Here is a 17,316-nt window from a genome sequence, read left to right as displayed (position 1 = left end):
CCCCACAAGGAGGGATTATACCATCAAATTGAGTGTTAACAGGTGTAACAGAACAGGAGATTCCAGAACAAGGCAGTGAAGATGGAAGCAAAAGCAAAACACAAGGTAAGCTATTTTTTTCTGAATGAACAATTAATAAAAACAGTGCTCAACCACAGATATTTGAAAGATCACTATAACCAGTATTTGACCATAACATTTTGTGAATTAGCTCTGATTATTAAGATAGCTCAGTTAGCTAAGTTAGCTCATAACATTTTGTGAATTAGCTCTGATTATTAAGCTAGCTCAGTTAGCTAAGTTAGCTCAAATGGCTCACATGGGCTGAAGACAGTTTAGATCAGTTAGAGGGATTGCTTTTCCTGTACTTTCAGGTTAGTAATGACCTTAAAACTACTGTTTTGTAACACAAATAATTTTGTGATGAAGTTAAGATACTTAGCTTCAGTTTAGCTTCAGATATAAGGATGATGTTGTTTGGTGGTAATTTCATGTAATGTAATCCAATGTGGGCTCCTGAAACGTTTTTTTTGCTATTATTTTCTGTGAAAATAGTCAGAATGGGTATACAATTTCGTTTTTGTGTTAGGACTTTCTACTGTATAAAGTATATATGTTGAGTTTGGTCCAGTTTGTAGTGTTGTAGCATTAGCTTCCTTTAGCTGCTGTCTTTCTGTGTAGCACTGTAGCAGTGCAGCCAGTGACTCTGCAATGATGTGATATTAAAGAAAATGGTAATAATAGGCAGAATAATTGAAACATCAGAAGACGTCCCCATGATGCACATTAGCACGGGGTCCCCAATATGCATGTTTTAAGATGTGTGTGTGTGTGTGTGTATTTATGCAAGCTTGAAGGCAAAATAATTGAAACTTCAGAAGACGTCCCCGTGATGCACATTTAGCACAGAGTCCCCAAGATGCATGTTTTAAGATGTGTGTGTGTGTTTGTTTGTGTGTGTATTTATATGTCCCCGTGATGCACATTAGCTTAAAGTGTGTTAAATGTCCCCATATATCACAAAACTGAAAGTGTGTTCTAAATACCTACTATCTATCTACTATTTAGTATGACTGTCCGTTCTCTCACACACTCACTCTGTATAATTATGTCAATTTAATAACATAGCCGCAGCCAACTGGTGGTGTTTTTTCCTTTACTGGGGCTTATCAGACTTAACATTATGGTAATGTTTCGGGCCGGGCTAAGCCTTGGGTTTGACCAGTTCGGGTCCAGGCTTTAATTGTCAGGCCCGTTGAGAACTCTAACAGCATGTATGTCCCCGTGACGCACATTAGCCTAAAGTAAAGGGCATTAAAAGTCTAAATATTGTAGATCACATAATAGGCAGAATAATTGAAACATCAGAAGACGACCCCATGATGCACATTAGCACGGGGTCCCCAATATGCATGTTTTAAGATGTGTGTGTGTGTGTGTGTGTATTTATGCAAGCTTGAAGGCAAAATATTGAAACTTCAGAAGATGTCCCCATGATACACATTTAGCACGGAGTCCCCAAGATGCATGTTTTAAGATGTGTGTGTGTGTTTGTTTGTGTGTATGTATTTATATGTCCCCGTGATGCACATTAGCTTAAAGTGTGTTAAAGGTCCCCATATATCACAGAACTGAAAGTGTGTTCTAAATACCTACTATGTAACAAAATGGTATATTGGACTACATCAGGATGTTGTAATACTAGTAACATTATCTTACATGAGTTATTTCGAACTCGCTTTTATCCAAAGCAACTTCCAATAAGTGCATTCAACATTGATAGTCAAGTGCACTACTTTCACATGCCTAACTCTTTTAAATATTCAATGAATCTTATTCTAAACAGATGTTGAATGACATGCCTGCAACAGGGGGTGGAGACTCCCCCACAGACACACATGGCTCCAGCAGTTGCCAAGACATCCACTTCCATTGAAAAGGTAAATGGGGAGAGCACACCTTACAAGGATGTTGTGTAATGTCCTAATGTCTAGTATGACTGTCCGTTCTCTCACACACTCACTCGGTATAATGATGTAAATTTAACAACATAGCCGCAGCCAACTGGTGGTGTTTTTTCCTTTACTGGGGCTTATCAGACTTAACATTATGGTAATGTTTCGGGCCGGGCCAAGTCTTGGGTTGGACCAGTTCGGGTCCAGGCTTTATTGTCAGGCCCGTTGAGAACTCTAACAGCATGTATGTCCCCGTGACGCACATTAGCCTAAAGTAAAGGGCATTAAAAGTCTAAATATTGTAGATCACATAATAGGCAGAATAATTGAAACATCAGAAGACGACCCCATGATGCACATTAGCACGGGGTCCCCAATATGCATGTTTTAAGATGTGTGTGTGTGTGTGTGTATTTATGCAAGCTTGAAGGCAAAATAATTGAAACTTCAGAAGACGTCCCTGTGATGCACATTTAGCACGGAGTCCCCAAGATGCATGTTTTAAGATGTGTGTGTGTGTGTTGGTTTGTGTGTGTATTTATATGTCCCCGTGATGCACATTAGCTTAAAGTGTGTTAAATGTCCCCATATATCACAAAACTGAAAGTGTGTTCTAAATACCTACAATCTATCTACTATTTAGTATGACTGTCCGTTCTCTCACACACTCACTCGGTATAATTATTTCAATTTAAAAACATAGCTGCAGCCAACTGGTGGTGTTTTTTCCTTTACTGGGGCTTATCAGACTTAACATTATAGTAATGTTTCGGGCCTGGCTAAGCCTTGGGTTTGACCAGTTCGGGTCCAGGCTTTAATTGTGAGGCCCGTTGAGAACTCTAACAGCATGTATGTCCCCGTGACGCACATTAGCCTAAAGTAAAGGGCATTAAAAGTCTAAATATTGTAGATCACATAATAGGCAGAATAATTGAAACATCAGAAGACGACCCCATGATGCACATTAGCACGGGGTCCCCAATATGCATGTTTTAAGATGTGTGTGTGTGTGTATTTATGCAAGCTTGAAGGCAAAATATTGAAACTTCAGAAGACGTCCCCATGATGCACATTTAGCACGGAGTCCCCAAGATGCATGTTTTAAGATGTGTGTGTGTTTGTTTGTGTGTGTGTATTTATATGTCCCCGTGATGCACATTAGCTTAAAGTGTGTTAAATGTCCCCATATATCACAGAACTGAAAGTGTGTTCTAAATACCTACTATGTAACAAAATGGTATATTGGACTACATCAGGATGTTGTAATACTAGTAACATTATCTTACATGAGTTATTTCGAACTCGCTTTTATCCAAAGCAACTTCCAATAAGTGCATTCAACATTGATAGTCAAGTGCACTACTTTCACATGCCTAACTCTTTTAAATATTCAATGAATCTTATTCTAAACAGATGTTGAATGACATGCCTGCAACAGGGGGTGGAGACTCCCCCACAGACACACATGGCTCCAGCAGTTGCCAAGACATCCACTTCCATTGAAAAGGTAAATGGGGAGAGCACACCTTACAAGGATGTTGTGTAATGTCCTAATGTCTAGTATGACTGTCCGTTCTCTCACACACTCACTCTGTATAATGATGTAAATTTAACAACATAGCCGCAGCCAACTGGTGGTGTTTTTTTCTTTACTGGGGCTTATCAGACTTAACATTATGGTAATGTTTCAGGCCGGGCCAAGCCTTGGGTTGGACCAGTTCGGGTCCAGGCTTTATTGTCAGGCCCGTTGAGAACTCTAACAGCATGTATGTCCCCGTGACGCACGTTAGCCTAATGTAAAGGGCATTAAAAGTCTAAATATTGTAGATCACATAATAGGCAGAATAATTGAAACATCAGAAGACGACCCCATGATGCACATTAGCACGGGGTACCCAATATGCATGTTTTAAGATGTGTGTGTGTATTTATGCAAGCTTGAAGGCAAAATAATTGAAACTTCAGAAGACGTCCCCATGATGCACATTTAGCACGGAGTCCCCAAGATGCATGTTTTAAGATATGTGTGTGTTTGTTTGTGTGTGTGTATTTATATGTCCCCGTGATGCACATTAGCTTAAAGTGTGTTAAATGTCCCCATATATCACAGAACTGAAAGTGTGTTCTAAATACCTACTATGTAACAAAATGGTATATTGGACTACATCAGGATGTTGTAATACTAGTAACATTATCTTACATGAGTTATTTCGAACTCGCTTTTATCCAAAGCAACTTCCAATAAGTGCATTCAACATTGATAGTCAAGTGCACTACTTTCACATGCCTAACTCTTTTTAATATTCAATGAATCTTATTCTAAACAGATGTTGAATGGCATGCCTGCAACAGGGGGTGGAGACTCCCCCACAGACACACATGGCTCCAGCAGTTGCCAAGACATCCACTTCCATTGAAAAGGTAAATGGGGAGAGCACACCTTACAAGGATGTTGTGTAATGTCCTAATGTCTAGTATGACTGTCCGTTCTCTCACACACTCACTCTGTATAATGATGTAAATTTAACAACATAGCCGCAGCCAACTGGTGGTGTTTTTTCCTTTACTGGGGCTTATCAGACTTAACATTATGGTAATGTTTCGGGCCGGGCCAAGTCTTGGGTTGGACCAGTTCGGGTCCAGGCTTTGTCAGGCCCGTTGAGAACTCTAACAGTATGTATGTCCCCGTGACGCACATTAGCCTAAAGTAAAGGGCATTAAAAGTCTAAATATTGTAGATCACATAATAGGCAGAATAATTGAAACATCAGAAGACGACCCCATGATGCACATTAGCACGGGGTCCCCAATATGCATGTTTTAAGATGTGTGTGTGTGTGTGTGTATTTATGCAAGCTTGAAGGCAAAATAATTGAAACTTCAGAAGACGTCCCCGTGATGCACATTTAGCACGGAGTCCCCAAGATGCATGTTTTAAGATGTGTGTGTGTGTTGGTTTGTGTGTGTATTTATATGTCCCCGTGATGCACATTAGCTTAAAGTGTGTTAAATGTCCCCATATATCACAAAACTGAAAGTGTGTTCTAAATACCTACAATCTATCTACTATTTAGTATGACTGTCCGTTCTCTCACACACTCACTCGGTATAATTATTTCAATTTAAAAACATAGCTGCAGCCAACTGGTGGTGTTTTTTCCTTAACTGGGGCTTATCAGACTTAACATTATAGTAATGTTTCGGGCCTGGCTAAGCCTTGGGTTTGACCAGTTCGGGTCCAGGCTTTAATTGTGAGGCCCGTTGAGAACTCTAACAGCATGTATGTCCCCGTGACGCACATTAGCCTAAAGTAAAGGGCATTAAAAGTCTAAATATTGTAGATCACATAATAGGCAGAATAATTGAAACATCAGAAGACGACCCCATGATGCACATTAGCACGGGGTCCCCAATATGCATGTTTTAAGATGTGTGTGTGTGTGTATTTATGCAAGCTTGAAGGCAAAATATTGAAACTTCAGAAGACGTCCCCATGATGCACATTTAGCACGGAGTCCCCAAGATGCATGTTTTAAGATGTGTGTGTGTTTGTTTGTGTGTGTGTATTTATATGTCCCCGTGATGCACATTAGCTTAAAGTGTGTTAAATGTCCCCATATATCACAGAACTGAAAGTGTGTTCTAAATACCTACTATGTAACAAAATGGTATATTGGACTACATCAGGATGTTGTAATACTAGTAACATTATCTTACATGAGTTATTTCGAACTCGCTTTTATCCAAAGCAACTTCCAATAAGTGCATTCAACATTGATAGTCAAGTGCACTACTTTCACATGCCTAACTCTTTTAAATATTCAATGAATCTTATTCTAAACAGATGTTGAATGACATGCCTGCAACAGGGGGTGGAGACTCCCCCACAGACACACATGGCTCCAGCAGTTGCCAAGACATCCACTTCCATTGAAAAGGTAAATGGGGAGAGCACACCTTACAAGGATGTTGTGTAATGTCCTAATGTCTAGTATGACTGTCCGTTCTCTCACACACTCACTCTGTATAATGATGTAAATTTAACAACATAGCCGCAGCCAACTGGTGGTGTTTTTTTCTTTACTGGGGCTTATCAGACTTAACATTATGGTAATGTTTCGGGCCGGGCCAAGCCTTGGGTTGGACCAGTTCGGGTCCAGGCTTTATTGTCAGGCCCGTTGAGAACTCTAACAGCATGTATGTCCCCGTGACGCACGTTAGCCTAATGTAAAGGGCATTAAAAGTCTAAATATTGTAGATCACATAATAGGCAGAATAATTGAAACATCAGAAGACGACCCCATGATGCACATTAGCACGGGGTACCCAATATGCATGTTTTAAGATGTGTGTGTGTATTTATGCAAGCTTGAAGGCAAAATAATTGAAACTTCAGAAGACGTCCCCATGATGCACATTTAGCACGGAGTCCCCAAGATGCATGTTTTAAGATATGTGTGTGTGTTTGTTTGTGTGTGTGTATTTATATGTCCCCGTGATGCACATTAGCTTAAAGTGTGTTAAATGTCCCCATATATCACAGAACTGAAAGTGTGTTCTAAATACCTACTATGTAACAAAATGGTATATTGGACTACATCAGGATGTTGTAATACTAGTAACATTATCTTACATGAGTTATTTCGAACTCGCTTTTATCCAAAGCAACTTCCAATAAGTGCATTCAACATTGATAGTCAAGTGCACTACTTTCACATGCCTAACTCTTTTTAATATTCAATGAATCTTATTCTAAACAGATGTTGAATGGCATGCCTGCAACAGGGGGTGGAGACTCCCCCACAGACACACATGGCTCCAGCAGTTGCCAAGACATCCACTTCCATTGAAAAGGTAAATGGGGAGAGCACACCTTACAAGGATGTTGTGTAATGTCCTAATGTCTAGTATGACTGTCCGTTCTCTCACACACTCACTCGGTATAATGATGTAAATTTAACAACATAGCCGCAGCCAACTGGTGGTGTTTTTTCCTTTACTGGGGCTTATCAGACTTAACATTATGGTAATGTTTCGGGCCGGGCCAAGTCTTGGGTTGGACCAGTTCGGGTCCAGGCTTTATTGTCAGGCCCGTTGAGAACTCTAACAGCATGTATGTCCCCGTGACGCACATTAGCCTAAAGTAAAGGGCATTAAAAGTCTAAATATTGTAGATCACATAATAGGCAGAATAATTGAAACATCAGAAGACGACCCCATGATGCACATTAGCACGGGGTCCCCAATATGCATGTTTTAAGATGTGTGTGTGTGTGTGTGTATTTATGCAAGCTTGAAGGCAAAATAATTGAAACTTCAGAAGACGTCCCCGTGATGCACATTTAGCACGGAGTCCCCAAGATGCATGTTTTAAGATGTGTGTGTGTGTTGGTTTGTGTGTGTATTTATATGTCCCCGTGATGCACATTAGCTTAAAGTGTGTTAAATGTCCCCATATATCACAAAACTGAAAGTGTGTTCTAAATACCTACAATCTATCTACTATTTAGTATGACTGTCCGTTCTCTCACACACTCACTCGGTATAATTATTTCAATTTAAAAACATAGCTGCAGCCAACTGGTGGTGTTTTTTCCTTTACTGGGGCTTATCAGACTTAACATTATAGTAATGTTTCGGGCCTGGCTAAGCCTTGGGTTTGACCAGTTCGGGTCCAGGCTTTAATTGTGAGGCCCGTTGAGAACTCTAACAGCATGTATGTCCCCGTGACGCACATTAGCCTAAAGTAAAGGGCATTAAAAGTCTAAATATTGTAGATCACATAATAGGCAGAATAATTGAAACATCAGAAGACGACCCCATGATGCACATTAGCACGGGGTCCCCAATATGCATGTTTTAAGATGTGTGTGTGTGTGTATTTATGCAAGCTTGAAGGCAAAATATTGAAACTTCAGAAGACGTCCCCATGATGCACATTTAGCACGGAGTCCCCAAGATGCATGTTTTAAGATGTGTGTGTGTTTGTTTGTGTGTGTGTATTTATATGTCCCCGTGATGCACATTAGCTTAAAGTGTGTTAAATGTCCCCATATATCACAGAACTGAAAGTGTGTTCTAAATACCTACTATGTAACAAAATGGTATATTGGACTACATCAGGATGTTGTAATACTAGTAACATTATCTTACATGAGTTATTTCGAACTCGCTTTTATCCAAAGCAACTTCCAATAAGTGCATTCAACATTGATAGTCAAGTGCACTACTTTCACATGCCTAACTCTTTTAAATATTCAATGAATCTTATTCTAAACAGATGTTGAATGACATGCCTGCAACAGGGGCTGGAGACTCCCCCACAGACACACATGGCTCCAGCAGTTGCCAAGACATCCACTTCCATTGAAAAGGTAAATGGGGAGAGAACACCTTACAAGGATGTTGTGTAATGTCCTAATGTCTAGTATGACTGTCCGTTCTCTCACACACTCACTCGGTATAATGATGTAAATTTAACAACATAGCCGCAGCCAACTGGTGGTGTTTTTTCCTTTACTGGGGCTTATCAGACTTAACATTATGGTAATGTTTCGGGCCGGGCCAAGCCTTGGGTTGGACCAGTTCGGGTCCAGGCTTTATTGTCAGGCCCGTTGAGAACTCTAACCGCATGTATGTCCCCGTGACGCACATTAGCCTAATGTAAAGGGCATTAAAAGTCTAAATATTGTAGATCACATAATAGGCAGAATAATTGAAACATCAGAAGACGACCCCATGATGCACATTAGCACGGGGTACCCAATATGCATGTTTTAAGATGTGTGTGTGTATTTATGCAAGCTTGAAGGCAAAATAATTGAAACTTCAGAAGACGTCCCCATGATGCACATTTAGCACGGAGTCCCCAAGATGCATGTTTTAAGATATGTGTGTGTTTGTTTGTGTGTGTGTATTTATATGTCCCCATGATGCACATTAGCTTAAAGTGTGTTAAATGTCCCCATATATCACAGAACTGAAAGTGTGTTCTAAATACCTACTATGTAACAAAATTGTATATTGGACTACATCAGGATGTTGTAATACTAGTAACATTATCTTACATGAGTTATTTCGAACTCGCTTTTATCCAAAGCAACTTCCAATAAGTGCATTCAACATTGATAGTCAAGTGCACTACTTTCACATGCCTAACTCTTTTAAATATTCAATGAATCTTATTCTAAACAGATGTTGAATGGCATGCCTGCAACAGGGGGTGGAGACTCCCCCACAGACACACATGGCTCCAGCAGTTGCCAAGACATCCACTTCCATTGAAAAGGTAAATGGGGAGAGCACACCTTACAAGGATGTTGTGTAATGTCCTAATGTCTAGTATGACTGTCCGTTCTCTCACACACTCACTCGGTATAATGATGTAAATTTAACAACATAGCCGCAGCCAACTGGTGGTGTTTTTTCCTTTACTGGGGCTTATCAGACTTAACATTATGGTAATGTTTCGGGCCGGGCCAAGCCTTGGGTTGGACCAGTTCGGGTCCAGGCTTTATTGTCAGGCCCGTTGAGAACTCTAACAGCATGTATGTCCCCGTGACGCACATTAGCCTAATGTAAAGGGCATTAAAAGTCTAAATATTGTAGATCACATAATAGGCAGAATAATTGAAACATCAGAAGACGACCCCATGATGCACATTAGCACGGGGTACCCAATATGCATGTTTTAAGATGTGTGTGTGTATTTATGCAAGCTTGAAGGCAAAATAATTGAAACTTCAGAAGACGTCCCCATGATGCACATTTAGCACGGAGTCCCCAAGATGCATGTTTTAAGATATGTGTGTGTTTGTTTGTGTGTGTGTATTTATATGTCCCCATGATGCACATTAGCTTAAAGTGTGTTAAATGTCCCCATATATCACAGAACTGAAAGTGTGTTCTAAATACCTACTATGTAACAAAATGGTATATTGGACTACATCAGGATGTTGTAATACTAGTAACATTATCTTACATGAGTTATTTCGAACTCGCTTTTATCCAAACCAACTTCCAATAAGTGCATTCAACATTGATAGTCAAGTGCACTACTTTCACATGCCTAACTCTTTTAAATATTCAATGAATCTTATTCTAAACAGATGTTGAATGACATGCCTGCAACAGGGGTTGGAGCTCCCCAACAGACACACATGGCTCCAGCAGTTGCCAAGACATCCACTTCCATTGAAAAGGTAAATGGGGAGAGCACACCTTACAAGGATGTTGTGTAATGTCCTAATGTCTAGTATGACTGTCCGTTCTCTCACACACTCACTCGGTATAATGATGTAAATTTAACAACATAGCCGCAGCCAACTGGTGGTGTTTTTTCCTTTACTGGGGCTTATCAGACTTAACATTATGGTAATGTTTCGGGCCGGGCCAAGCCTTGGGTTGGACCAGTTCGGGTCCAGGCTTTATTGTCAGGCCCGTTGAGAACTCTAACAGCATGTATGTCCCCGTGACGCACATTAGCCTAATGTAAAGGGCATTAAAAGTCTAAATATTGTAGATCACATAATAGGCAGAATAATTGAAACTACAGAAGACGTCCCCATGATGCACATTAGCACGGGGTACCCAATATGCATGTTTTAAGATGTGTGTGTGTATTTATGCAAGCTTGAAGGCAAAATAATTGAAACTTCAGAAGACGTCCCCATGATGCACATTTAGCACGGAGTCCCCAAGATGCATGTTTTAAGATGTGTGTTTGTTTGTTTGTTTGTGTGTGTGTTTTATATGGCCCCGTGATGCACATTAGCTTAAAGTGTGTTAAATGTCCCCATATATCACAGAACTGAAAGTGTGTTCTAAATACCTACTATCTATCTACTATTTAGTATGACTGTCTTTTACTGGTTTGGGTTTTATTGGTGTGTATTTGTTAACCCCCTGCACTGCATGTTTTGTATTGATTTTATTGTTGTATTGCACAAGTTTTTTTTCGTGCTAGGCCTGTCCCCTTTCTTTCCCCAAATGTATTTGAGCTAATTATATACTTTTCACTTTATTATCTTATCTGCCTCACTGATGTATTGCCCTAACCTTTTAATATATACTGTGTAGTTATATATAAATAAAGTTGTTACATTTTCCACAAATGCCTCTCGTACATTGTTCCTGTTAAAGGGGAAGTTGGTCAAAGTTTACACTCTAGGGGTTCCTCCTGCCCCCTCAACAAGCGGGAGGTGGCGTAGTCAGGATATTAGTACCAATTTGTTCGCTTGTACAATTAAAATTGTTGTTCTACAATTTATGTGTCATTTATTTATGTCAACATTGTGCATTATCTATGTCAGGGTTGGGCAACTTTGATGATGGAGAGGGCCACTATATTTTCAGTCACTCCAGGGGGTCACAATGCATATACTGTCAAAAATAGCAAAAATAGCAGTCTACAAGCTCAAAATGTGTTGTGCTTTGATGCGTTTTGAGCTTGTAGATTGGCTATTTTTTAATTGGAAAACTGAATTATGTTTTAGCTATTTTTGAATTGGTTATGGTTTTGAATTATTATTATTATTATTATTATTTTCCCATATGGTATGTTACCTTAATAACTTAATTACAAATTCATTGGACATGAAAGAAGGCAATAACATTTTAATACTAGTATTAAGTCATTAAGGGCGTTTTACTAGTTAGTAATTACACTTGTTGCAAGGTCCCCATTAATCACATTAGAGCGGACCTTGTGTGAATTATTTAAATGATATTCAAATGAGGTCCCCATCAACCATGTTAACCAGATTTTTCACAAGTCCCCATATGGCATGGTCCAGCAATTACTTCATCAATTCTGATATTTAAAGTCGTGTATAAGCTTACAAAGCCATAGTTGTTATACCTGATTTTTTTCATAGCTGTATAACCTTTAGAAAGGGTGGTCCCCACGAGGGATGAAAAAAATGTTGGTCCCCACAAACCACAAAAACCAGTGTGTGTGTGTGTGTGTGTGTGTGTGTGTGAGAGAACTGAAGTGGAGAAGAAACAAAAATCACATGTGAAGTGATGGGTGCCCAGCCACACTGGCATAAAAATAAATCAAATACTCAAATAAAGTACAAATCTGTGTAAATTTACTGACATACTGTCCACCTCTGTCAGTCACAGTCCTCCCAATCTGACTGTTCAGGCACCAAAAAATGCCAACCTGCCAATGGCAGAGTCCAAGACAAACAAAAATAGCATGAGGCAATATATTTTAGGGTTAGGACACATTGTGTCCTCCCTCGCAGGCAGGCTGGCAAGACGTGGTGGTGGTGGTGTTGGTGGGGTGGCCTACTCAAAATACACGGTGAGGTACTGGACTGCCTCCCAGTATTGGTCCAAGGTCCTATCACCCCTCTGGTACTGCCTCCGCAGCCGCTGCAGCCTCTCCTCCTGCCTCCTCCACTTTCTTCTTTGTGTCGGCGGGCGGTCACCGCGGTCCGCCATCCCACACACCGTCTCCACCAGGCGTTGTTCGTTCTTTAACCTTGTGTTATACTTCATTTTACTTTAGGTGGCATACAAATTATAGCTCAAAAGCTACAAGCTCAACACTTGAGCTTGTAGAACTGCTATTTTAGCTACTTTCATATTTCTACAATAAGGGCGGTCACCGCGGTCCGCCATCCCACACACCGTCTCCACCAGGCGTTGCATTGACAAACTCACGAAACACGGCTTGGGAATTAGCTGATACTTTTCTAAAGGTATGGGACGATAAGGGTACCGCACGATATTAGGCCCTCGATAATGGTAATATCACGATATATTGCGATTGCAAGAGATTTCAGCAATGCTATATCACGATATCTGTAACTGAAAATGACAAAATCAATGTAAAAAATCTGGAATCATGTATTTATTCCAAACTCTTACAAGATTTCTTGTGTCACAAACAAAAGTGCATGAATCTTGCCTCCACAACAATGGGTAGCCTACTACTACCACAAGTAAGACGCGTAAACGCGGGAAGCGAACAAAGCTATTGTGGCAGTCTCCCAATCTTTTGCCCTCTGGTGGCGGGCGGGTGGTGTTACAGCGTGACACACAGACACACACACAGACAGTTTTGGCCAGCTTCTATAGTTAGTGCTCACTTCGTTCGCAATTACTAGGCTACTACTACTAGTACTAACTAATCATTAATCAATATCACGATATTGGGAGGATGATACAATATTGAGGCGATATATATTGTCCCACCCCTAATATGCAGGTGTAACACAGGACAATCCCCTGGGGAAAAACTTGGAAAACATCAGGGCATGGTACTAGACATAGCTGAAGGTATCGAGTATGACATTTAAATAGCTATGGTCAAATTGACCCCTATCATAAAAGATAACATTAATAGGTTAATATAATACAATAGGTATATACTATAAAACAGCAATGGAATCAAAGCCATGTCCATTGAATGCTGTAAAACATGTCATTAAAGTTATGCAAATATCAATGAAATACACATACATATATTTTTTCTTACAAATTGCAAAAACATAAATGAGATTTATTTTCCATATGCCCAGAAATACCTTACAAGTTCCTCTCTTTTACTTTCTTTAACTGTATAATTGATTTCCTTTTTTTCATAGAAGTGACTAAAAGTGACTTTATATATTTGTACGTCTTTAAATGTTCTGATGAATTGAAAATAGGACCCTGATGTAAAAAAGTTTGTTTTATCCACATCAAGAGTGATCCATCAGTCGCTCAGTTCCTGTTTTTTTAGTTTTTATTTTATTTGTTTGTACTTTTTCTTGTTTTTTAATGGTACATGAACAGAATAGAGCTCAGAACATGGCGAGCTTGTTAATAACAGTCTGAACAGTGCAAGAGAACAGCATTAACCTAGTGAGCAGGTACAATTCCAGATATCATGAGCAGAGGTTAACATGTATCGGTGAGAAGCTCTAACCTAAACATAACCGCAACCACGGAGCAGCGCAGTCACTTCTGTGTTTCCTGATGGCAGCCAGTAGACTCCAGACTCTGTGCGGTGCGCGTGCAGCCCCGGACATCTAAGGGCATCACAGACCTGTTATTGCTCCTTCTCGTGTGGCTGAACGCCACTTGTCCCTCTAAGAAGTTAGTCGCCGACCACACGGGGCCGGGAAATAACAAAACGATGCAGTAGGTGTTTTCTATAATGGCAGCCAGTAGGCTCCCAGACTACATGCAGTAGGTCGATAAGATCGTCTTGACAAGTAAACTACTGGTGATTATCGGTCGATCACGTTCAAAGCGGGAGTGAGTGTGTGCGTTCAGACGCGCATGCACACACGGTGAATAAGCCTATCTCACAGAATTTCCCCGCCCCCCTAAATACGCCCCCTTTCGGGGTTAGTGGTGATAGCGTGACGTCACTCCATAGACGCTACATGTTAAAAGAGGTTATTTAAGAAGTCTACAACTTTTGTTTTCTCAAGGTAAGGTTTGTTCTATCTGCTCGACCTGATTTACCATCTTGTTTGCTTCATAATAATATTGGTCTGTCACATTTTTACATTCGAAAATGTACTTAGATTCTCCAGAGAAAAAAACGTGTAAATGCCCATGTTAAAGTCACCACTATTTACCGGAAGTGGGCGTGAAAAACGGGCTGTGAGATAGGCCTATTGTACTTACCTCTGAGGGACTCCTGTGTGAAGTGTGCCATAATACAGGGGTTCTCAACGTTTTTGGCCGGGGACCCCCGGAAATGCTTTGGCAATGTCTCGGGACCCCCGCCCCGCCCCCTCCCGACCCCCAATATAAATTGACTGCTACAATAACCTTAAACCATTTTGGGCGGGAACCCCTTTTGGTGTTTTAAGCATTGTTAAAATTTAGCTATTGAAAAATAGCAGATCTACAAGCTCATAGCGCGCCACCGAGTGGCGCGCTACGAGCTTGTAGGTCTGCTATTTTTAAAAAATCTTTTTTTTTTTTTTTTTTTTTGGAAAATAATTTGGGGACCCCCTAAAATAATTTGGCGACCCCCCGAGGGGTCGCGACCCACGGGTTGAGAACCCCTGCCATAATAGATGCGGCATGACTGGTTTCTGAGGAACTGCCCCCAGCCCAGTTTCCACACTCCTTGGAGCGGCACGTCTGGCGTGTCGACTAGGGCTGACATCCTCATCCTATCCATTTTGAACTGGAACAAATCAGTCGGACACCGATTTGGTGTTCCACAAATGGTCCACACTTTATGCCGTTGAAGGCATGCTGGTCAATCTCCCATCCTTGCTGGGGATGGGGATCAAACTGAGCCCACATACAAAATGATGAATAATAATAATAGCATGAATAATAGCACCATCAAGATGGTGATAACGGACCCAGGCCATGTCGTCACACCTAATGACACACACACACACACACACACACACACACACACACACACACACACACACACACACACACACAAATGGGATCGCATAGGTGTCTGAATCTACATCTCAAACTTCTACATAACAACAGAAAAACAACAAGGTCAAGGTTTAGCGGTTCAAAGTAGGGGTGTCCGACCGATAGCCGTTAAGAAGTTTGGTAGCCGACAACATTAACGGCTAATGGTTAACCGATATAATAAAAATTAAAGCCCACGGGGCACCCTGGCCTCTATAACTTCCTCCACGTTAGGGGGTAAACTCTTATTTATTCAGAAATTGATAACAACAAAACAGGCCTTTATAGTTAAAACTAACAAAAAAACAGGCCTTAAACAAAACTAACAAAAATAACAGGCCTTTAAATGTGCTAAAATAAAAATAAATAAATAAAAGTGCTCGTGCATGAGCACATTTATCGCATTTTTCTTCCTCCCCTCGTTCGCAGGCGTGGGCCACGGCGGGACGGCTGGCCACGGGAGGGACGAGGAGGAGGAGGAGGATGAGGCTGGCGTCCTATGGTGTTTGGAGGTGGTGGAGACCGTGGAGCTGTTGGCGCGGCTGTTCTTGGTGGGACCGGGACCGTCGAAGCCGGAGGCCCCAGCCGAGTGAGGCAGCACTGCGCTGGAGCGCCGAGACGCCTTGGCCCATCCTAGCAAGGCATCGTCTCATGCCGGCGTTGAGGCTGCAGAGACCCTGCCGAAGACCACCCAATTCCCGCCTCAGCTCCTGCTGGACTTGGAGAATTGGGTGATCCTCCGGTCTCACAATGTTTCGAGACCGGCGGTGTCCCTGCGCTCTTCGCCTGGCCCTGGGTTCTGGGGAGTTCTGGGCAGTTGGGCCTATAGGCCTACTGCAGGTGTCTGGCTCCCCAACCCCGACGGGCCTTCACCTGGACTCTCTCCTCCCGTTCCGTCCTCCTCAATCTCCCCCTCCTCGCCAGGAACAGGCGGGTCCAGTCATTGACTGTAGAATTGACTTTGATTTACGGTAGTTAACTTAGTGCAGGTGGACGGACCGTGGAGCACTTTAAAGCTCACTTGTTTGGAGGCCTGTGTTTGACCGGATTTAATAAATAAACAATCATTCGTGGATTTATTTCATGTGACAATTATTTTGGATAATGATTTGATATTATTTCGTTTGGATTACAAATGTGTTGCTGATGTTTGGATTTTAAACACAAAATACCAACACCAAACTTTGGAATAGCCTACCTCCACAAGTCCACGCACTATAAACTATACACATGGCGGTAATAATAATCGATAACAATCTCCCAATAAATAGGCTAGACCAAACAAAACCATGAAGTGCAATTTCAATTTGTAAAAATTGTATTACCTCCCTCGGCCCCGCCAACCTCCACTGGTCCCCCAATTCCAAATATACTCTCCGGAAAGAGAGTGGAGGCGGCGAGGTCCTCTGCCGGAGTGAGCTCCTGGGTGGTGAACTGTCCTCCTGTGTCCTGTCACTGGAGTGAGTATGGAGATATAATGGCCCTCTCCATCGCTAAACCATGCATGCAGGGCTGAACAAACGGTGACAAAACAAAACGTCAGCCCTGGCATTTAATGACTTGATCTGGCCACTTGTGTCACAATTGATGTCATCGTTAATTCATTAACAAGGTTAACAGACTCCTCCTCCATGCATTATTTATTATGCATTAATAAATCCGAGTTGGTCAATACATTTTTATTTGGGTTTAAGAGGTCTAGTCCTTGCCTGTGTTTTATGGCGTCCCCGTGTATGTACATATGTGACTAAATTTGACTGAGGGACTGCCATTGGATTTTTTTTTAATTTTCGTTTTTTTATTACATATTGGTTGTTCAGTTTGACCCACCAGTTTTGGAGATATGGCTTATAGAGTAATGTTTTGCAGAAAACAGGCTTGAAAGGTTCACTTCTGTGGTCTCTAACATTACACCTAGCTACATATTTGGGCATTTACTTCATATTTACATGTCGATTTCAGCTCT

Source organism: Electrona antarctica (assembly GCF_951216825.1).
Source record: "Electrona antarctica genome assembly, chromosome: 9".
Taxonomy (NCBI): domain Eukaryota; kingdom Metazoa; phylum Chordata; class Actinopteri; order Myctophiformes; family Myctophidae; genus Electrona; species Electrona antarctica.
Note: the sequence above shows the minus strand (reverse complement) of the source record.